Source organism: Felis catus, chromosome E2 (genome assembly GCF_018350175.1).
Source record: "Felis catus isolate Fca126 chromosome E2, F.catus_Fca126_mat1.0, whole genome shotgun sequence".
Classification (NCBI taxonomy): domain Eukaryota; kingdom Metazoa; phylum Chordata; class Mammalia; order Carnivora; family Felidae; genus Felis; species Felis catus.
The window spans coordinates 58879486-58901735 of record NC_058382.1 but is presented as its reverse complement, the minus strand read 5'-3'; positions in this window follow the sequence as shown (position 1 = coordinate 58901735).

The window sequence follows — 22250 nt, the reverse complement described above, 5'->3', positions numbered from 1 at the left end:
GGGCACCCCAGGATGGGGCCCCACCGTCACGGTTTGGGGGTCTCTCCGAAGCCGGCTCTCATCCCACCGCCATCCTCGCCAAAAGCCCGCAGCACTGTCACTGCCCCATGCCTGTCCCGCATGCCGGCCTCTGCTGTCGAGGCTGGAAAGGCCTGTTCCCCTCTCCCAGCCTCCCTCGTGGGCGCCCAGGGGCGGTTCGGAGAGAGCCGGGATCCGGGCTGGGCACTGGGTGGACGGGCCACTACTAGTGGAAACAACCCGATAGGGGCAGTCTGTGGGTGTCAGGTCACAGGCCACCTCAAGTGTCCTCTTTGGGTTTTAGGAATGTTCTGGATTTTCTCACATAAACACACATCGCTTCTGTGATCAGGATTTTTACTTTAAGAGCAAGAGAAGTCTGTCCTGTGGTGTCCACGGGTCCAGTTTCACCTCCTGGAACCTTCCAGGAGCACCGAGGGCTCGCCCCGTCCTGTCTGGAACCAGCCTGCGACCGCGGCCAGCCCCTTGGCGTCTGGCCCGCGTTTTCTCGTCTTGACGGCGAGGAGGTCCGGCTGCAAAGATCCGTTCTGCATCTTAATATTTTTTTCAAGTCTTGGAAATTAAAAAAAAAAAAAATTTTTTTTAAGACACCAAAGGGTTTAGAACAACAGATACCTTAACTTCTGAGCGCGTGAAATGCCTTCAAAAGCCGCGGGCAAACCTGAAGCGGTTGTCCGCCCGCTGTGGAGACAGGCCGGGCCATTCTCCTCCCCAAGCAGGGTATTTTTAGAGCATTTTCAACCACTTTTCATTGAATCTCATTTTTTTCCCTCCCCCACCCACCGAGTACCTGAGGTGCAGAAATGAATTTATAACAGGAAGCCTTTGATTTTGGCCCCTGTATGTTTTTGAAGTCCTCCAAGGCAAGCCTGTAAAACAACTGGCTTGTTTGGAAAGAATGTCACATTCTGCACGCGGGGGCTGGCACCCTGTTTTCCTTATCGCGGGAGGGGCCGGCCTCTGCGCTGAGAGCTAGGAAGCGCCCGACCCGCGGAGGAAGTGGGTGTCTGGTGTGCGAGCCCTGCTCCCCAACTCCGGCTCCGAGGGCCTCAGGGCCCCGTCCCCCTCCAGCCGGCCGCTGCCCGAGGCTGCCCGGAGGGAGGCCTCCCCGAGCGGATTTGGGGGCGACGTGTCTCTGTATCCTCACGCCTCCGTCCCTGAATACCACCGGCCACGAGATCCACCTTTCTTCGGTGGCCGCCTCAGCAAGTGTCAGTGTGGACTGAAAGTCTCGGGAATGTGGAAACGTGATCGCTGTGCATCTTAGAACTGAGGAAGTAGGACACTGGGAGGCTGAGTGCTCAGAGGATTCTAGATCTGCCCCGAGGGGCTGCCTCGAACGCAGACCCCCAGGCCCCCACTCAGCGAGGCGGCTGCCGCACCCTCGCGTGGGGTTTCCGGCCGCGTAGCCAGCTGCCACAAACGGGATGTCCGCTCGGACCCTGAATGTGCAGCTTTAGAGAACTCACACCCGTGCTCTCGTAACTGGGTGGCCCACACTTATTCCTGTCCCACAAGTGGAGACCTGAGGCTCCGGCAGCCCAAACAGCCCAAGGCCCCAGCGAGGAGGCGCGGGTCAGGGTTGCTCTGGCAACATCCGAGTCTGACCCCAGGGCTGCACCTCCGTCCACATGCATTCGCGAGCTTTGCCTCCTTTCCTCCGGGGGGGTGACAGAGGGGGTCCTTGCTGCTCCACGGCAGCGGAGGTGAGCCGTTGGGACGGAGACAGCATCGCCTGTTAAACCTAAAATGTTTCAGAGAAGGTAGAGCAGCTTCAGAGAGGCTGAATGACGCGTTCAGAGGCACATCCGGTGAGTGCTGGAAGCTGGGACTCACATTCTGAGCAGAGCAAACTTCAGTCTAGACCAGAAGCCAGCAAACAATAGCCCGCCACCTGTTTTTATAAATAAAGTTTTATTGGAACGCCGCCAGGCCCGCCCATTGGTGTGTCACCTAGGGCTGCTTTTGCACTGCAGTGGCAGTCACCATGTGCCTTCCAAAGGCTAAAATATTGCCAGCTGGTCTCCTATGGAAAAAGTTGACTGAGCCCTGATCGAGACGAAGGCACGATCAGTTTCAACACAATGACTGCCACGGAATCACATGAACGGATCAGGGGCCCCAAGTGTCTCAGGACCCACTTACCAGTCCGGAGAAAACGTAGGTCTTCCGGGTTTCCGTGCAAGAAACTGGGATCTCGGGAAATTGTTGGGGGGCTCTGGGTGGGCACGCGTGCCCCTGGAATTTCAGCTTCTTGCAGAAGGCCCACGCCGTCCCCCGCCTCCTGGCCTTGGCACAGACAGGTTCCTCTGCCCCCCACCCCGTCGAGCTGATTAGTGCTCACCCCCCTTCGGACCTCAGTGTAACGTCCCCGGGAAGCCCTCTGGGCTGCTCACGTGGGCCCCGTGCCCAGGCGCCGTGTTTCCATGGCAACCACATCTGCCTGGAAGCGGCAGCCGGCACCCGCCGTGCGCGTTCACTGCTCCAGTGCCCCTGTGGCCGCCAACAGTGCTGTGAGCGCGGTGCCAGTATCCCATCCCACACGTGCCTTCCACCCTCCCTCCTTCAACAGGCGGGGCCTGCCTCCCCGTCCCCTGAAACTCGGCGTGTGTCGGTGCCCGAGGGGGCCCCCAGAGGATGGCAGAAGTGATGCTACGTGGCTTCCAGAGCTAGGTCACGAAAGGCAAGGCGGCTTCTCTGTTGCTCACTGGGGTGGCCGCTCCCGAAGCGTCTGGCGGCCACGCTGTGGGGAAGCCCAAGCCCACCCCCACGGAGAGGCCGCACAGAGCACGTGGGCTGGGCCAGCCACACCCCTTGGGCAGCCCCACCGGGGAGAGTCGCCGCTGACCCACCTGCGTCATCCCACGGAAGATACACGGGAGACCCAACCCCTGCTGGCTCAGACTATGACCTTACTCAGACACCGGGCTTATGGAAGTAATCCACGTGAAATGGTGTGACCGGTGTCCCTGTAAGGGAGGGAAACTCAGACACAGGGAGAAAGCCGTGTGAACCCGAAGGCAGGGATTAGGGCGAAACTTCTTTTTTGTTTTAATTTTGTTTTAATTTATTTATTTTTGAGAGAAAGAGAGAAAACGAATGGGAGAAGGGCAGAGAGAAGGGGAAGGGGGGACACAGAATCCAAAGCAGGCTCCAGGCTCTGAGCTGTCAGCACAGAGCCCGACGTGGGGCTCGAACTCACGGACCGCGAGATCATGACCTGAGCGGGAGTCGGACGCTTAACCCTCTGAGCCACCCCAGAGCTCGGGGTGATGCTTCTTCAAGGCAAAGAATATCAGAGATCGTCAACAGACCACCAGAAGCCAGGGGAGGCCTGGAGCACAGCCTCCCTCACGGCCGCAGCAGGAGCCCCCACCTGCCCACATCTCGGACATGTGGGACAGTATATTTCTGTCGTTCAAGTCCCTCAACTGGCGGCACTCTGTCACCGCAGCGAATATAGGAGACAACGAAATGCTTGCTGTTCCATCCATGAGGTTTTGGGCTGATTTGCGACATAACACCAGCTGGCTGGAATATTCTCCCACAAAGTGGGATCTCCTTGGAGGCTGGAATCCTTGGCCCTTGGTGTGTGTCTAGTAAACATGTGGTGTCTGGGCACCTGGATGGACACATGGGTGGTTCGCTAGCCCTGCCCTCAGGTAATTTCCTGGGCAGCCCCATGGGTCAAGGTCCGGCCCCCCCAGAGAATAAAGGCCCAGTGAGCTGGGGCTCCAAACTCAGACACGATGGGAGCTTCCATCATATGCCTGGGAACCGCAGTGAAAACCCACTCGGTGATGCATTTCCTGAGAGAGCCTGTGCCTGGAAAAACAGGAAAGTTAGTGCCTATGCATTTTTATGGGCACCCAACCTGAGATTTTGGAGGATGGAGGGCTGAAAGCCAGACAATGCCCGCAAGTTGTTAAACTGCAAGTGGGAAGGCCATATGCTTTTGCATTCAAGCCAGACACACAATTGAAGGGATATTGTGTGGAAAAGCTAGCAGACCCTCGGCCTCGGCTTCCGGGATGTGCGGAGCCCCTGTGGCACCGGGGGGGGGGGGGGGGGGGGGGGGGGGGGGGGGGGGGGGGAGGGGCGTGACTTCCAGCCCCCCCCTCCCGGCAAGTAGATCACCTCCCATCCGAAATGGAGGGATTTTTTTTTTTATTTCTAATTTTTCTCAAAAGCACAGTGGTATGTCAGCGGGAGAGTTGATATTGGACTTTTTTTTTTTTTTTGCAAAGGTCTCGAGTCACGGGTAATGGGCAGCGGGATTGGCTACTGTGGGAAAGGGGCCGTTAAGCATAGGGAGGTGGAGAAGCCGAGGAGGCGGTGAGCGCCCAAGGTCGTGCGGCTGGCGATGGGCTGAGCGCGACTTGAGCCCAGGCCCGGCCACCTCAGAGCCGGCGTCGTGAGGACTGAGCCGGGCACACACGCGCACGCCCGATGCCGACCGTGGTCCGGGAGGTGCCAGCGAATGCCTGCTGGCCTGGGGGCCTGCTCCTCCAACGGTCCTCTGCCCGTGCGTGCGACAGCCCTCGCCTGACTTCGTTCCCTCGGTGTCCGTAAGCCACGTCGATGACCTCATACCACAGCTGAGCGTCGACTCCTGACCGCGCTGGCTCCAGAACCAGCGTCCTGGATGCGACCTTGTTTCCTCACGTCCTTTGCTCTTGTCACGTTCTAATGCTTTTCGTCTCTTATTAGATGGTAAGCGTGGTGCGGCTCTTTGTTTTCTGCTTTCGAAGCAAGTTAGCGTCTCATCCGGTCGAGGGCTTTGCACCTTCGCTGCTGGAGATTTTTAGGTGTCTCCGTTTTCTCTCTTAACAGCGGCGGGCACGGACGTCTTCACCCCTGCAAGCTTTTCTCTCCTCATTCGCTTATTTCTTCGGAAAACACCTCCAGAAGTAAGGGTTTCCCGGACCAATGTAGTTCTTCCTACCTGCCCGTCAGCCCTTTCCCAGTGGACCGTGACCCCCCCCACGGCCCCGTCAGCCACGCGGCAGGCCACGGGCCTCAGCAGCCACGCCGGCCCTGGGTGTTCGTGCCTGAGATGGTGGCTGATCTCACAGGTGTAGAAGGCCTCCAAACCTGCGGACTCAGGGCTCATATGTGTGCGGGGTGGTGTTTTTTTACTCCCCCTCCTGTGAGGAGGTCGGGCCGGTCCCGCGAACCCCGCTAACCTGATTCTTAAAGTCACTGCTCTTGCTTGCATTTATTTATTTATTTATTCATTCATTTATTTATTTATTTACTTTTGTGTGTAAGAAGCGCTTTTCTTCAGCTCAACAGAACATGGAAGTCTGAAAAAACCTGCCTTGTGCGGAGGATGTGAGCTGGCCCGCGGCCAGCCGCTGGACTTCGCCCCTTGTAAATACCTCCCTTTCCCGTCAGGAGCCCGGAGATAAGCCGTCCAGGATTCTGCCCGGAGAGGCTGGTACCTCTTCCATGTGCTGGGGTGCAGCGGCCCCCAGCCGGCCGCCAATCCGGACAGCCGCCCCCACCCCCACCCCCACCCCCACCGCTCCCTTCTGAGACCGTGAGCGCCGACTGAGAGGGCCCCGGTGTGCCGTGTCCCATAAACGCTGCCTGGGGACGATCTCTTACGCTTCCTTTCAGCCTTCAGGCCCCGGGCGGGGTGGGTGCTGGTGAGACCCTGCCCCGGGCCGAGCGCCCAGCCTTCTCCACCTCTTAGCCCTGGGCCGCCCCCGCCCGTGGCCCCGGCCCCTCTGTGCTCACGCACCTGCTGCCCGTGTGCCAGTGTCACTGGGCAGTCCGGTGTGCCCCTGATGAGCAGACGTCTCTGACCCTGGTGCCGTGGGGCAGGGGGCACCGCCTGGACGTCTCTGCTCCTGTCTCCGGAGCCCACCCGCCCCTTGACTGGGGGCACTTCTCATGCACGTGGGGATGGGAGGGTGAGGCCGAGGGCACCCCGCCTATGTGCAGGTTCCCACGCAGAGGGCGCCGAGTCGGGGTCCAGCTCGCCTCTGGAGCAGAAGGCTGAGGTGGGACCGGAGATTCGCCCCCGGAAAGGGGTGCGTGGGCGAGACGGTGGGGGGGTGCGCGTGGGCGCTCGTGGGTCAGGCAGTGTCGCGTGAGGGTATGAATATGCGCATGGCTGGGTGTGACCGGGGGGCACGTGCCCGTGAGTGCGGATGTGTGTATGTGTTCATGCGAAAGCGTGCATGGGTGTGTGTGAGTCAAGGCACACAAGTGTCTGAATGTGTGGGTGTCCGGTGTGCGTATGAGTGTGCACGTCTGTGAGGCTCGGGGGCGTGAGTGTGTTAGTGAGTGCACCACCGCCCGGCCCGGGCCTGCGTCTCTCCTCCCCAGCTACTTCCCTGCCTCGGGGGGGCCACCACCCTCCCCGTCACGTGTCACCAGCCACCCTGCCCTCCGTGTCCCCCCAGGGCCTCTGCCTCCGGCCCCTCCGTTGCTGCTCAGGTGCCATCTCGGGCCCTCCCTGAGCCCCGTCTCCCACCCCCAGCTTCTGCCACATGCACACACTCGTCACGGACACGGCTGTTGTCCCCGTGACCCCCGGATGCCTCCTTCTGCAGGTCAGGCCCACGGCTGCTTGCTCTGGAACACTGCCAGGCCACAAGGTGGGCACTCAGGGAACACATGCCGATGAGTGAATAGTGACTTGTTTATTTTTTAACTCGAAAGCAAAAAATTAATTATGCTTTTAACCTTAAATCCCACCACATGTGGACTCAATAGGCATTTGTCATTAACTACAAGACCTCGGGGCTAACTTTTCAACCCAGCCGAGGGGTTGGGAAGCGAACCCCACTCTCGCGAGGCCTGGCTCCGGCCGCCCAGCTGCTTGCTGGGGCTCCGCAGCTGCTCTGGGCCCGTTTCTGCCTTGACTTTGCCGGTTTCGGACCAGGCTCAGCCCCGGGGGTGTGTTGTTGAAGTTTCGGCGAGCGGGTAACGCGCGTTGCCGGATACCGGGCAGTTTCAGTCCAGGTGGGAAGGCTCATTCCGAGAAGCAGCCCGTTTTCCAGGCCCGAGACGGCAGCTTTCAAAGCAGAATGTGTCACCTGGACTAAGGCTGGGTTTGCTGTGGGGACAGGGTGGTTTCCCCTGCCTTCAGCCCGGGTGAGCCTTGGGCTTCCAGAGCTCGGCGTTCCTGTCCCCGAGACAGCCCTCCCAGCATCACTGGGGTGCAGGGCGGGAGGCAGAGGGTGGTCTCAGCCTGAGGGGTCAGGCCTGGGACTGTTGCCCGCAGCCCTCCGCGGTGGCTGTGAAATCCTGACTCTGGGTTTGAATAGCAGACAGGCCCTGGGAGGTCTCTGCGGAGGAAGGAAAACCATATTCAGGGAAGCCACTCTTGACGTCCAAAGTGACTCCACAGGGAGAGTGCCGGGGGAAACAGCTGTCCTGAAGAGTCCGGCTGCTCTAGCTGCCCCCACCCCTCACTCCCCACCCCCCGCCGACCCGGCCCTCTGGGGAAGCAGCCCCACCCCATCGGCCGTGCCTCGACACACCTTCCTCTGTGTCCAGGAGGAAAAGTCCCTAGGGTCTCCATTCCCCCATGCAGGAATGTCCAGAAGGTTCCTCTGTGAAACTGAAATGCACTTCCCTGCTGCCCACAGGGCCAGTGGGTCATGCATCCATCATTTGTACAGTCAGCAACCTGCACCACAAGTTTGGGCAGACCTTCCCACGATGAGGGAGCATCAGGAGACAGCACAGTCAGCACCAGCCCTCAGCATCTGGCGCCGCCCCCCCCCCCCCCCCGCCCCTGCCAGGCCCGGCTAAGCCCAACTTCCGTGAGCGTGTCCAGGGCTTCTCAGCTGGGGTCAGTGTCTCAGTCTGGACGTGACAATGTCAGGACTTAGTATGGTTGACTGGCAATATTAAGCCAAGATAGATAAGGGCAGGGATGAAAAAGGTATCTGCAGTGCCCTAGGCGCTGACCACAGATTTCGCTCTGAGTTCTCTTCTCCCCCCAAATTCGAGGGAACTAGAACTATACTGAGCTGTGTAGCCCTCATAAAATAAAAGCAAAGCCATTGTTCAGAGCATTAAAGATCCTTCTAATGCCAAGAGAGTTCTCCCTTCTATACCTAGTTTGCTGGGATTCTTACAAGAGCGTGTTGAGGCTTTGTCAAATGTTTTCTCTGCCTCTGTCGAGGTGATTGTGTTCTTCCTTCGTTCCGTTTATGTGGTGTATTACAGGAACTGACTGGAGTGTGTCGGACTGCCCTTACATCCCAGGGATGTATCCCACTTGGCCGAGGAATGTGGTCCTTCTACAGTGCTGTCGGATTTGGTTTGCGCGGATTTTGTCGAGGACTTTTGCATCTAAGTTCACACGAAAATTGGCCCGTAATTTCCTTTTCTTGCAATGTCCTTATCTTGTTTTGGTACCAGAGTAATGCTGGCCTCATAAAATGAGTTTGGAAGTGTTTCCTGTTCCCCAGGAATGTACCTCAACATAATAAAGGCCACATGTGAAAAGCCACAGTTAATATCATCCTCAGTGGGGAAAAGCTCGCTCTCACCGCCCGTATTCGACACAGTCCTGGAAGTCCTGGCCACGGCAATTGGGCAAGAAAAAGAAATAAAAGGCATCCAGATTGGAAAGAAAGAAGTAAAATAAGCTATTTGCCGATGACACGATCTTATATGTAGAAAATCCTTCAGACTCCGTGACGAACGTAAGGTTACAGGAATCTTAAAACCCACACACAGGTCTCAGTGGCATTTCTGTACTCTCACAACAGACTGTCCAAAAAGGAAATTAAGAAAACCTTCTCGTTCGCTATAGCCTCACATAGAACAAAGAACTCGGTGATAAACTGAACCGAGGAGGGAAATGGCTCGTTCGCTGAAACTACAGAACACCACAGACACGCAGAAGAGTGAAATTGGATCCTTATCTCACACCATGTACAAGCCAGCTCAGAACAGATTAAAGATGTAAACATAAGGTCTGAAACTCTAAAATTAGTAGAAGGAGTCATAGGAGAAAGCCTTTGTGACATTAGTCTGGGCGGTGATTCTTTGGATATGACCCCAAAACATTGCAACAAAAGCAAAAATAGACAAACGGGGCTGCAGCCAACTAAAAACTCTCTGCACAGCAAAGGAAACCGTCAGCAGAGTGAAGAGACAATGCAGGAAATGCTGCCATTCACCTGATGAGGGGTTAATATCCAGAATGTATAGGGAACCCAGACAGCTCAATAGCAAGAGTGCACATAACCCAGTGAAAAGACGGGCAAGGGACTGGAGTAGACAGTTCTCCAAAGGAGACATGCACGCGTCCGGCAGGCCCACGAGACGATGCTCGACGTCCCTCGTCATCGGGAAAATGCAAACCAAAGCCACAGTGAGGTCTCACTTCACGCTGGTCGGAGTGACTGTTTGCAGAAAGACAAAAGGCCACTGTTAGCAGGAGCGTGTAAAAAAGAGGACCCCGGGACACTTGCTGGTGGGAGCGTGAATTTGCACAGCCATTATGGAAACAGTACGGGGGCTCCTCAAAATATTAGAGATAGGGCTGGCGTGAGATGTGGCTGTTCCTCGCGGGGTACAGAACCAAAGGAACTGAAGTCAGGACCTCAGATGGGCATCTGAGCTCCCATGTTCACTGCCGCATTAGTCACAGTAGCCAAGATATGCAGACAATCGAAATGTCTACCGATGATTGAATGGGCAGAGAAAATGTGGCTATAGATACACAGCGGGATATTACTCAGCCTTAAAAAAGGAAATTCTGCCATCTGTAAGATATGGACGGACCTGGAGAACATTGCATTAAGTTAAAAATGCCCAGATGAGCTCACTTGCATGTGGAATCGGAAAAAGCCGGACTCACAGAAGCGGGGAGCAGGGTGGTGGCTGCCGGGGCGGCGGGGGTGGGGTGGGGGCGGCTGGGGGAGGGAAATGGGAGGAAGCTGTTCAACTGTGTGAAGTTTCCGTTATGCAAGGCGAGTTCTAGAAATGCTGGCAGTGTGCTCCCTGCAGGTAACAGTGCCCAACTGTGCACTTAAGAATTTGGTGAGAGGGTAAAAATACAAAGGAAATATCTCCCATGAGATTTCTTTTTCTTTTTTTTTTTTTTTCCTCAGAGGATGGTTAAAAACTGGAATTTGAAATATCAACAGTAGGGGGTGTGGTTAGGGAAATTAAGATAAAGCAACTTGATGAATTACCATGAGACTTTTAAACTATTGCTATTAAGATTTAAGTGCTGTTTACACAAAAACGTGAAGTATGTAAAACGTATGTGTACCGGGGCGACAGCGTCTAATACTCGGACAAACTAAAAGATAAAGATCACATTTTGCACTTTTCCAGAACGGTCTTAGCTGTTTTTGGAAGTTTATTTTCCCATAGGAGTTTTAGAGAATCCGGTGGCCGAGTTCTTCCAAAGGCTGTCCTGGGACTTTGACGGGCGCGTCACGGGACGTATTGTCAGTTCGAAGGGAGGCGGTGACTGGACACGGCCGGGTTATCCCACCCACGAACAGGGGTCACCTTTTATTCGTTCCGGTCTTCCTTCGCGTCTTCACACAGTCTTCCATTTCTCCATAAAAGTTCTGCACTTTCTTTTATTTATTTTTTTAATTTTTATTTTTTAATGTTTATTTATTTTTGAGACAGAGACAGAGCGTGAGCGGGGGAGGGGCAGAGAGAGAGAGAGGGAGACACAGAATCCGAAGCGGGCTCCGGGCTCCGAGCTGTCCGCACAGAGCCCGACGCGGGGCTCGAACCCACGAAGTGTGAGGTCGTGACCTGGGCCGAAGTCGGACGCTCCACCGACTGAGCCGCCCAGGCGCCCCTGCACTTTCTCTTAAAGGGTAGTTCCCAGGTGCTTCATGATTCCTGAGACGGCCTGTTCCTCTGTTACTTTGTGTCATTGGCTCTTCTAGCTGCTTTTTCTTCCACGCGGGCCGGCTGTGGACCACGCACGTTGAGCTCACGCACAGCACCCTCGCCACACTTTGTCAGGCCTCGCGCATCCTTTCGGGCCATCCTACGCCTGCGCAGATATAAGGAGAGCGTGGGACCCCTCCCCCCAATCCCGCGTGCGGCTCATCTGCATAGGGGACTGGCTTTGCCCCCCCATCCCCGAGCCCAGCTGCCCAGAAGCAGCCCTTAACCAGGGGTGGCCGGGAGTCAGTGGGTGGCCACCTCTGGGAGGCGATGTGCAAGCCTTCCGGAGGTTTCCAGCAGCGTGGAGCTCCAGGTACAACCTGCTCAGTGGCGCGCCTTTTCTCGGGCGCCTCCTTTTCCTTGCCTCACCCCTCCACTCCCCTCGGGTTAGTTCCCGGGGTCATCTTCCAAACACACCGCATTCCTTGCCTCGGGTCCGCTTCTGAGGGAGCCCAGACGAGGACAGCAGCTGAATCCTCACGTTGGTGAACTCCCCGCTGGACGATGAGCTGGAGGGGAAGGGTCAGGGTCGTCCCTGCTCCACGGGCGGCTCCCGGGTGCCTGGCATGTCCTGGATCCACGCTGGTGCTTTCGCAGTTACAAAGTTGATCAACGAGCAGACGGCTGGTGGGTGGGCGGGTGGGCGGGTGGGCGCGCGGACAAGGGAAGGATGGAGAGAAGGAAGGGAGGGGGAGCGGGAGGGAGGCAGACCCTGGTGGACAGGTGGTGGACACGGGCTGTGCAGAGGTGTGGGGACTTGGGGCTCCCCGGGTCACGTCCAGTGCAGGGGCCGACAGCATCTTGTGCCGAAGCATCTCGCACACTCCACATCCTTCTCCTGAAAAAGTTTCTCCGGGGCTCCGAAGATAATCGCTCTCGCCCCACGCTTCCCCGGAATCACAGTGCACCGGACGGACCCCCGTGCCCTCTCGAGGACCTTGTTTGGGGGAAGGAGCAAAACAAAACCACAAGGCCGAGCTGGGGTGGTATTACGGGCTCGCAGTTCGGGCTGAGAGCCGGCCAAAGCCATCCGGTCATCTGGTGACTCAGACCCAAGTGCCTGCCGGGATCCACTGTCCGGGGTGTCCAGGCAGGAGTGGGGGAGAGGTGCCCCCCCCAGATCCTCCTCTGCATCTGCCCCCTGCCTGCCCGCTCAGACCCCAGACCTTTGTCCCAGGAAGCCGCACCCCGGCACTGAAAACTCAGGGGAAACGGGCAATGCCCCCCCGCCCCCGGCAAAGCGACTTGGTGGTTTACATTATCTGACTGATATTAGATCTTTTCCTGAAAGCCTCGTTTAATGACGGGGGAGGGGAGTCAGTGGGTGGCCTTGGGTTTGTGAAGCCGGGGAGTGAGGTGAGAACTTGGGAGGGATAAAGGGCAAAGAGACTGAGCAGGGATAGTGTGAGCTGGTAAGTTCGGGTAGCCTCACCGCTGGCCAGCCGGGGCATTCGAGTCACAACGACGCGGACGACGTGTGGGTGCCTGCTGTGTGCTGGCAACGTGGGGTGGCTCCCCTAACAGCTGCGTCAGAGTGCGTCCAACAGCTTTGTTGCGTGGGTTCCATTACCAGCCCCCTTCTACAGATGAGAACCTAACGCACAGAGAGGTTAAGTCATTTGCTCCAAGCCACACAGCCGGCGGGCGGGGGAGCCAGTTCCAACTCCGTCTGAACCCTTGGCTGCAACATTATTGCTTCTCTGCCCGATGTGCATCAGACTCGGCAGCACTGGACGGGGCTGCTTCACCTCTGCAGTCACTAGCTCCCCTGAGAGGACCATCCCGTCTCCCGCGGAAGGCACGGCCGAGGCCTGTGAAGACACCTGCCCGTCCCCAGTGCGCTAGCACGGAGGAGGTTAGGAGGCTGGAGCACTGACGATCGGCACTCCAGTGAACTGAGTGGTACCTCAAGTAGGTCACTGGTCCCCCCGGAACTTCAGTCTCTTCATCTGTAAAGCGGAGGGGGGGGCATCTGCCTAAAGGCAGGAGTGCGTTGCACCGAAATTCTGGAGAGCCACCCCTCCCTTTGCGGCCTGCACGAACTTCTAAGTGCTGCCGTGTAACGTGCCTCATTTTCCGCACCAGCCCGGTTTAATAGCCGCACTTTGTCTGTGGTGGCTAAGCGGGATGGTGCACAGACACGTGTGGGGCGCAAAGTCTGGCGGGTCGCGTTCACGAGGGTGGTTTTCCCGCTGCGACTCACAACTCCCAGTTTTAGAGGCTCGCTGCGTGGAGGCTTATTTCTTGCTCGCACCGCAGCCCCGTACCGGTTCTCCCGGGTGGGAGCTTTCCTGCCTCCGCCGCCCGGATCCGCCTTCCCCGGTCCTGGGATGCCTGTCTGTTCGGCAGCTGGGTGAGGAAGGGCGAACCGGGAAGGTTGCACGTTAGCGTTTTATGGACCCAGAAGCGGCCAACGTCACTATTGTCACATCCCCTTGCCCACGACTCGGCCGCTTGGCTGCCCCCCCTCCGCGAGGGAGTCTGGGAAATGCGGAGGGCCGTGCGCCCCGGAGGGAAGGGGCAATGACTTGGAGAGCAATCCATCAGTCCCTGCCACAGAAGTGATGGCCGTGATCCCGAAAGCGAAGGTGCTGCCGTTGGCCGTTTTGTGGAAGGAAATGAGAGGTCCCTTGACGGACACTCAGCGAGTGGCGCATTTAGGTCCTGGGCCCCGTGCTAGGACCGTCGGGATGGAGAAAGGCTCAGGAAGACTACCCATTACGTGTGTGTGCAGGCGTGTGTGTTGGGGGGGTGGTGAGTGTGTGTGTTCCTCAGAAAACAAAACCTGAGGCAAAAGCCTACATGCTACTACCTTCTTAGGAGGTAAAATCCCGGAGAGCTAGGAGGAAGGGGGACCGGTAGGAGGGTCCAAGGAAGCGGCCATGGCTTGGTATGAAGAGAGTTGGTCACTCCGTGTTCGGGGGCCATCTTCCTAAAGTCTGTGTGAACAGTCGCTTCTCAGGACGGTCCAAACAAGGAGGAGAGAAGGAGGAGGGGTAACCGGCTGGCTTCTGCCTGTCGTTGGCCAGTGATTCACCCCGTGACGCGTGAACGCTTTCCCTGGTCGTGCATGGACGGGCAGGTCCTACGGCACCCGCCCCCCCCCCCCACCACCCCGGGCAACGGAAAATCCCCAGAGGGGGCAGGGGAAGGTGCCCGGTGCAGGCATCCAGCAGGGCGCCGGCAGAACTCGGCGGGAGCCCACGAGGAGCCGTCTCAGGCAGGTCCCGCGTCTGCCAGGCTCACAGAAACCGGGATGGGAAGACCCCGAAACCCAGAGAGACGGCTTGGCACCCGGCACCACGTCCCCGCCTGAAGCCGAGCGTGATTTCTGCCTTGCACTGTATCTGACCTCTTGAGAGCTTGAGTGTTTGCTGGAAAAAAAAAAAAAAAGAAAGAAAAGTCCATGCACACATGATTCTCCGAGGCCGAGGCCCTGTCATCCTTCACCGAAATGAACCCTTCAACAAGTGTAAACACCTTCCATGTTCCCCCGGAGGCCCGTCCTAATGCGGCCTCGCCGGGGCTCCTCGTAATCCCCGGGATTGCTGAAGCTTTTAGGTTTAACGGAGTGATTTGTAAGGCCGCCTGACTCGCAGCCAGCTCTGCGGGGACTTGCCTGCGGTATGCTCCCTGGCACCTTGGGGACACCGGGGGCCGGACCCGTTGGCCGTAGGGGACTGGTTCTGCCACCTACGGCCTGAGCCCCCCCCTCCCCGGATTGCAGAGTCTCAAAACGCCACTGGGGGGGGGGGGCCAGGAGTGGGGAATCGGCCATGACATAGCACCACCGTCCTCCCAGGGGACGGGGGGCCCAGAGCCCGGAAGGTGCTGGAAGGGAGCGGCCACTGTGTCTGAACAATGGTGAGGCACCAGGAGGAGCACGGGGCCTAGGACCTAAATGAGCCACTCGCTGAGTGTCAGGTAGTCTGCCTTCGTCACTCCCTTCAGCGGCTTCTGATGCCCACACGAGGGCCCCTCCCTCCGCCCCCTCCCCGCGGCCTGCCTCTCCCCTCCTCCAGACACACCGGCCTCCCCCTGCGGCATCCACATTAGAGACTCTGCATCCGCCAGTGCTCACCACGTCCGCGTTTCTCACTTCCTCCCGCCCGGAGCCAGGCGGGGCCCTGAGACTGGGGGCCGGTGGACACGGGCGGGGTGGGGGGGGGAGTGCTGTGTGCCCCATCTAGCCTGGCCCGCTTCCCTTGCACTGACTGGATGCTGAGATCTAGTGGGAGATGGCCAGACCCTAGAAAGTGGGTCCTGGGTTCTGGAACGACTGTGTGGAGCCGGGTACCCATCCCGCGTTCCTGCCCTGGACCGTGGAGAGGGCGTCTGTGTCGGGCTAAGCGCCTGCGGTCCGGGGATATTTGTTCCAGTGGCCAGGCCACACTGACGGATACACCCTCAGGAGGCGGACGTAACGCCTTTGAGTCTGTTCTCCCCCCCCTTGAGAATGGGGACAAGATGGACACCTCGCCTGGCCACCAGTGTTGCCATGAGCCCCAGAGAGGCGGCTGCGGTTCCTGCCCGGGTCGGATAGGTCCCTGGGCAGCGGCACACGCGAGGCTGCCCACGGTGCAGACCACGGTCGTGAGGGTATGGCGTGTGGAGCAAGGGGTCTGGTTCGATCCCTCAGGGTTCTTGGCCCGAGGTCTCCCTGACTCAGCAGCAGAGGCATTCAGAAAGATAAACTAGGGAGGTCACAGACCTGGAGCAGGCTGCAAGATGTGCCAACGAGGGCCCGGGAGGTCAACCCCTAGAGCCAGGCTGGAGGGGGCACAGCGTGGCCCCGCCCCCAACCGCGAGCCTTGCCTCTGGAGCGCGGTGTCCGGGTGTGTGCCTCGCAGTGGCCCAGCCCGCGTCCCTCATTTGCACCCCGACGACTGGGTGCCGCCCCGTGAGCGTTGGGCAGGCCAGCACGGCCCAGGGCGCCCCCGTGACGGGTCTGACGTGGATCCCAGCGCCATCGCGTGCCGGCTGTGGCCTTGGGCCAGTGGACCTCCGGAGCTTCCGGCTCCCTCCTGTTTAGAGCTGGAAGAGACACAGTTGCTCGCCTTACGAGATGGCTTTGAGGATCCCGCGTGCTATTGCGGGAGGGCCCTGTGCGTGACTGCCGTGCTCTGAGCGCTCAGGAAAGCTCCCGGAGGAGCTCATCTGCTGGTCGTCTGATCCAGCCAGGGGTCACGGGGTGGGGGCCTGGCCCCGGGCCGGGGATGAGGGACACCCTCCTGGAGGACCCTCTGAACCGAGGCTCGGGGAAGGATAGCAGCTGGAACTGACTCAGGAGTAAACTCGAGGAGGGGAGAAGAGGCCGTGGGGGGAGGCTGGTGGAGTAGAAGGAGGCACGCACTTTGGACTGGCTGCGTGACCTTGGGGCGATCCCTCGACTTTCCCGGACGGCAGCCAGCGCCACCAAATGAGGCCGTTAGCACCGTGTCGGGCTGCCGCGGAGGCCGGCCAGGCTGGTCTCCAGAGCCCCTTCTGTAGCAGGGACCACTGATTGTCCCCGGTGCCCGTTCTTGACCTCTCCTCTTCCTTCACGTTCGTCTGGGCAGTGGTTACTGGGGGTAAAGACCCCTCTTCCGGCCTCCCCTGCGGCTGTGTGCGGCCCTGTGCCTAGGTTCTGGCCAATGAGGAGTCAGAGGAAGTGTCATGTGATGTCTCTGGGCAGTCTTCTTACAAGGGAGGGAATGGACTGTCTTTACAGCCAAGAGGAGCCTCACGGGACATGACGACCAGATGTCGTGTGGGAGCCTGGATGGGAGCGTAGAGCAGGCAAAGGATAGTAGGTTAAAAACTCCCCCCAGGGCGCCTGGGGGGCTCAGTCAGTTAGGCATCTGAGTCTTGATATCGGCTCAGGTCATGATCTCACAGTTCATGAGTTTGAGCCTCACATCGGGCTCCGTGCTGGCGGTACAGAGCTTGCTTGGGATTCTCTCTCTCCCTCTCTCTGCCCCTCCCACATACAGTCTCTCTGTCTCAAAATAAATGAAAAGAAACCCTTTCCAACCCTAGGGTCTAGAGGACTTTAATATTGGTCCGTTAACTGTAACCAACGTACGACACTAATGTAAGCTGTTAAGCATAGGGGAAACTGGATGGGGGGTATATGGGAACTCTCTGTGATACAGTCCTAATTTTTCTATACATCTAAAACTTCCCCAAAATAAAATCTATTCTTTAAAGGGGAAAGCCATGGCCTGCCTTCTCTCCTTCTTCCATCCTTCTCTCAGAAACTTGGATGTGATGGCTGGAGCTCAAGCAGCCATCTTGAGCCATAAGGAGGAGGAGGGCCACAGTGTAGGGAGGCTGAAAGGAGCCTGGAACCCTGTCAAGTTTGCGGAAGTACCACACCAGCCCTGGAATACCCCCCCCCCCCCCGTCTTCTTTTACGCAAAAGAATATAATATTGTGTGTTTAAGCCACTTCTCATGGACAGTTTTTGTTTGTTTGTTTTGTCCTATTCGGTGGAACCTAACCCCAAGGGAAACGTCTCCTGTCTCTTTAAGTGATTTCAGACTTCAGCAGAATTCTGTCTGGGAACGTTCCCTTGCATTGTGATCCTAGAACACAAGTAGCAGCTCCGTCTCTGTGTCGTCCCAGCATTCTCCCGTTAAGTGCTTGGTGGCAGGTGCACTGCTCACTGATTCATGGCTCCCCGGCTGAAGGGGACGAGACAAGGATGTTCCCTTCCAACTCCGTAAAACACAGCCAGACCAACTCGATGGCGCTCTGGTCCATTTCCGTTTTGTGGGAATTCACGATTCACATCCTGTTCGTCAAGATAATTGGCAGAGCAGAGTTTGGTGTTTGTGGCCGTGGTGCTGGCACGTGAGGCTGATGTGGCCTCAGCAGCTCACAGTAGAGTGAAACACGTGTAATCAGCGTAATGTGATTTACTCTGGTCCCGCTGCCCCGACGTTTAAACAGATGTCAGATGAGTAGAAAACCCAGTGGGAGGAACACATTAGGGTAAATTATTGCATCTGAAAGGAGGGAGTATCGTAAAAATGTTAAAAGAGAAAGTTAGTATTTATGACTTGAGTCGCGGGTAATTTTATCTTACGTTGGCCTCCGTGTGCGAGGTAATCAGAGCCTCCTCCGTGGGGGAGGCTGCGTGTTCCGGGGGGCGTGGGTGGGGCTGACGAGGTTCCCCGCCTGCTGAGTTAGCCCCTCCGAGAGCACTGAGCACACGCCCTGGGAGGGTTTCCGCTGGCACGGCTGCTGGGCTCAGGAGTGAGATCACTGGGGGGGACACGTGGCCTCTCACTGGATCCCGACCCCCAGGGGACTCTGTGCCCGCGTCGCAGATGAGGGGACCGAGGCCCAGAGTGAGCTTCGGGCTCGGACGTCGTGTGTGCTGAGTCCCGAGCCACGTCCCTTCCTCTGCCTTTTGTGCCGTGAGACACGAAACGCCTCAAAAGGGCCACACTCGGTTCTCTTTGCCTGCCGTTGTGGAAAATCCAGATCGTGGCCGAGGACCAAAGGCAGCGGACCGGCGGAGGCCAGCATTTCTCAGGGGCAAGGGTCCTGCGGTCACTCCCCCGGGTGCTTGGGGCGATGCACAGTGCGGGCTGCACCGCAGACCTTCAAGGTCAGCACGTCTGCGGGGCCCGGGGCCCAGGAATCTGCGTGCTGTTATCTGCCCAGAGAAACGTCTTGTGAGCAAAGGCTTGACACTCCCGGGCGGGAGGATTGAGAATAGCCACTCTGGGGCTGGCGGCTGCGACACACAGTAAAAGTGACACACGCATCCCTTGTGTGTCAAGGGTGTGACTGAACTCCACCGCACGGGCCTCGCGGTGAGGTTCCTGTGCACGGGTCCAAACTCCGGCCCTGCCACTGACCCCCAGTGGCCTTGGCGGAGCCACATAGCCTCTCTCGAAGCCGTTTCCTAATCTGGGAAACACGATGGCGTCCGCGGGTGTCTCGCCCGTCACCGATGGAACGGGCAGGTCCCAGCACGGACGGTCCTCTGACGCGCGTGGGTTCTTGCCCTGGGGAACGTGCTGCGGACCTTCCGCTCCCAGAGACACAGACGTCATGGAGCCCGTGTTCCTCACGGAGGGGACCCACGTCCTTGGAAAGGACCACAGACCCTCCCTGTCACCAGCTGCTCCCGGATCCTAGTCAGGCTCGAGAGAGATCGTAATCTTTCAGTGGGGCTTGCTGGTCGGCCGCTAACTGATTCGCATCAGGCTCGGTTCATCCGCACACGTGCTTCCTGCAAACCCCTCCCCAGCGTGTCTTCCTAGATGCTAGTGTTGGCGCGTGTTACACACGTAAGCACCTAAGGCCCTCAGCGTCACTGCCAGCATCGCCGTAGACTGTGTCCGCCCCGCTCCAAACCCGCGTGTGGAAACCTACCGTCTGGGGTAACGGTGTCTGCAGGTGGCCCTGTGGGAGGTGAGGAGGTCGCCAGGGGGACGCCCTCGTGAACGGAACCAGTGCCCCGATGGAGGAGACCCCAGACAGCGTCTTCGTGCCTTCTGTTGTGCGAGGACCCGGGGGGAAGAAGGCCTGAACTTCCGCGGACTCATCGTGGCAACCGTATTGGGTGGCCACCATTGTCCTCGTCGCGCCCGCCCTCGCTTTACAGGTGGAGAAACTGAGGCCGGAGAGGTTGAGAAACGGGACGAGGAATTGTAACGCCTGTGACACTGTGGCCATGGGTTTTCTTTCCTTTTTTGCATTTCCTCGAAACTGCTGTGCAGTAAGGGGCCAAAAGAGAAAATCCCGTTTCATCCCCAACAGAGCCGCTTCAGGACAACTGAGCACACTGAGTGTGTGTGTGCGTGTGTGTGCAATTTAGAATTCCTTACCTGCGTGTTAAGAAGCCCCTCCAGTTTGGCAAACAACCCTTACAGGCCAACGTGTCCCTGCCGCGCTGACTTGTCCGTGTCTGCTGGCTGGTGGTGTTCCTGCCAGCCCGCGTATTCCGTGCGACCGGGATCGGTCCCTGTATTCCGCAGAGTCGGATGGGGCTCCTGGCCAAGAGCGTGGGTGTTTCTCCCCTGGGGGGCCTGCGGGTGGCCTTCTCAAGCATCGTCGGAGAATACGTGGATTGTTTGAATTTCCCCAAACTTTGTAGCGGAATCCTTGCCTGTGAAGGACCCTTCTCGCCTTAAAGGTGTGTTGAAAGCCGGCTTCTGCTCGCGAGCCTCAGTTCTGCTGCCTAAAATAATACGCCAGGATGCTGGCAAGGGAATAGTACACTTCCTGTGAGTGTTCGGTTCACATTCTCCCAAAAATAACACCGAGACTGTTAACACCTGCACCTTCCAACGTTTCCTCGCTAACAACAAGGAGATTAATGGGTTCCATTCGGAACGGACCTCTCTGACCTCATGGATGAAGTCGGGGAACTCAGGAAATTGCCTGCTAATCCAAATCCTGATAATCCCAGGACTCTGACATCCCCCCCCCTCCCCCTCCCCCTCTGCAGCCCTCAGATGCCCCCATCCGAACTGAATTACAGCATCCAACGTTTGGATGAGCTGCTAAGCAGATCCCTCCCCACCAACACCTTCTGATACGGTTTGTGTGGGTTTGTGGAGTGGGGAGGTCCCTGACCAAATGGGACATGGCATGGCCTGGTGACCCCAAGAGAGCTGGTCCGCAGCAGAAGAAGGAAACCGAGGGAAGGAGAAAAAGAAGACTGCATCGTCTCCCAGACCGAATCTCCTTGTGACACTGTGAACAGGTCAGGGCACAGTGGAGACGTGCCCCGCGTGTCTCCATGGGAGGCGTCTCTCGGGGCCGACGGGTTCCAATTCTGTCCATGTTTGTTCAGACCCTTGGTGGCTTTGGCGTGCAGGATCCTCTCCGTAACCTCCTGCGGCAGGTGTTGGAGCACACCCGGGGAAAGGTGGGATTTGCACTCAGGTGTCTGGCTTCCGGCAGACTTCTCTTGGCTCTGGTCGACCGTGAACCCCGCAAGGAAAGGACCAGGTCCTACATCACTGCACATTTCCATCGCAGAGCATGCCCCGGACACAGTAGGTGCTCCTTACGTGCACGTTGGAAGTCAGGTGGTGCTTTCCCGGGTCCCCGCCGCCTGTAGAGATTCTCCCGCCTCTCACCTGGTGGGGTTGGTGGTCTCTACCTGGAACTTATGCCGTGGCAAAATGTCCCAGTGCTTCAAAGGGTCTCCGGATGCACTTGATTCTCCCTCCAGTGTCTGTCCCCAGGGCGGTAGTCATTAATGCTGTTCCACAGCTCCCCTCTTTTGGGGACCCGCCAATTTACATTTCCTGCCCCCACCCCCGTGCCTGAGGGGATCGTGTAACACGTGCTGACCAAGGGCTTGTGAGCACAAGGGACATATGTTATTTCCAGGCTGGAGTGGTTCGTTGTCCGCTCAAGACCTGCAGGGCTGTCTCTGGTCTGGTGGCCGACAACGTTTGAGATCGTGGCAACCCATCAGCCTCAATCCCCGAGTCCTGTATGAGCAGAGAACCCCTACGTTGTCCCGTGATGATCTCGCATGGGTGAAAACCACACCTCTGTTACTTACGGCACTTAGACTTGGGGCTGTTTGTTACTGCAGCATACCCTAGCCTCCCCTGACTGATGCACCCAGCCTCCGGGTCTTCTTCTAGAAGGTCCCCACATTTACCATTTTCCTGGGTATCCTTCCAGAGAGAATCCAAACATACACAAGAAAAGATGCTGTTCCCCGTGTTGTTATTTTTGCAGTTAATAGATCTTGGAGAGGTTTCCACATTGATATGTAAATATTTGCCTCGTTCTTTTTCAGCAGCTAAATTATATTGCCTTCAAAGCATGTACCACAACTTATTTAAACAGCGCCCACTTATGGGACATTTGGCTCTAATCTTTTGCTATTATTAACAGGGCTACAATGAGTCACCTTTCATACACGCCATTTCAGACTCATGCAGCTACAACTCTGGAGCAAGTTAGGTGCTCAGTTTCTCCATCTGTAAAATGGGAATAATATAGGGGCGGCTGGGTGGCTCAGTCGGTTGAGCGTCCGACTTCGGCTCAGGTCATGATCTCGCGGTCTGTGAGTTTGAGCCCCGCGTCAGGCTCTGTGCTGACGGCTCAGAGCCTGGAGCCTGCTTCGGATTCTGTGTCTCCCTCTCTCTCTGCCCCTCCCCTGCTCATGCTCTGTCTCTCTCTGTCTCAAAAATAAATAAAAACGTTAAAAAAAATTAAAAAAAAATGGGAATAATATAAAACCTACCTAAAGAAATTTCTGAGTGTGGTTTATATGTCTTAGTACAGGTGAAGCACTCTAGCATGTAATAAATGCTTTATGAAAGGGTGAATGAATGAAAGCAAAAAAA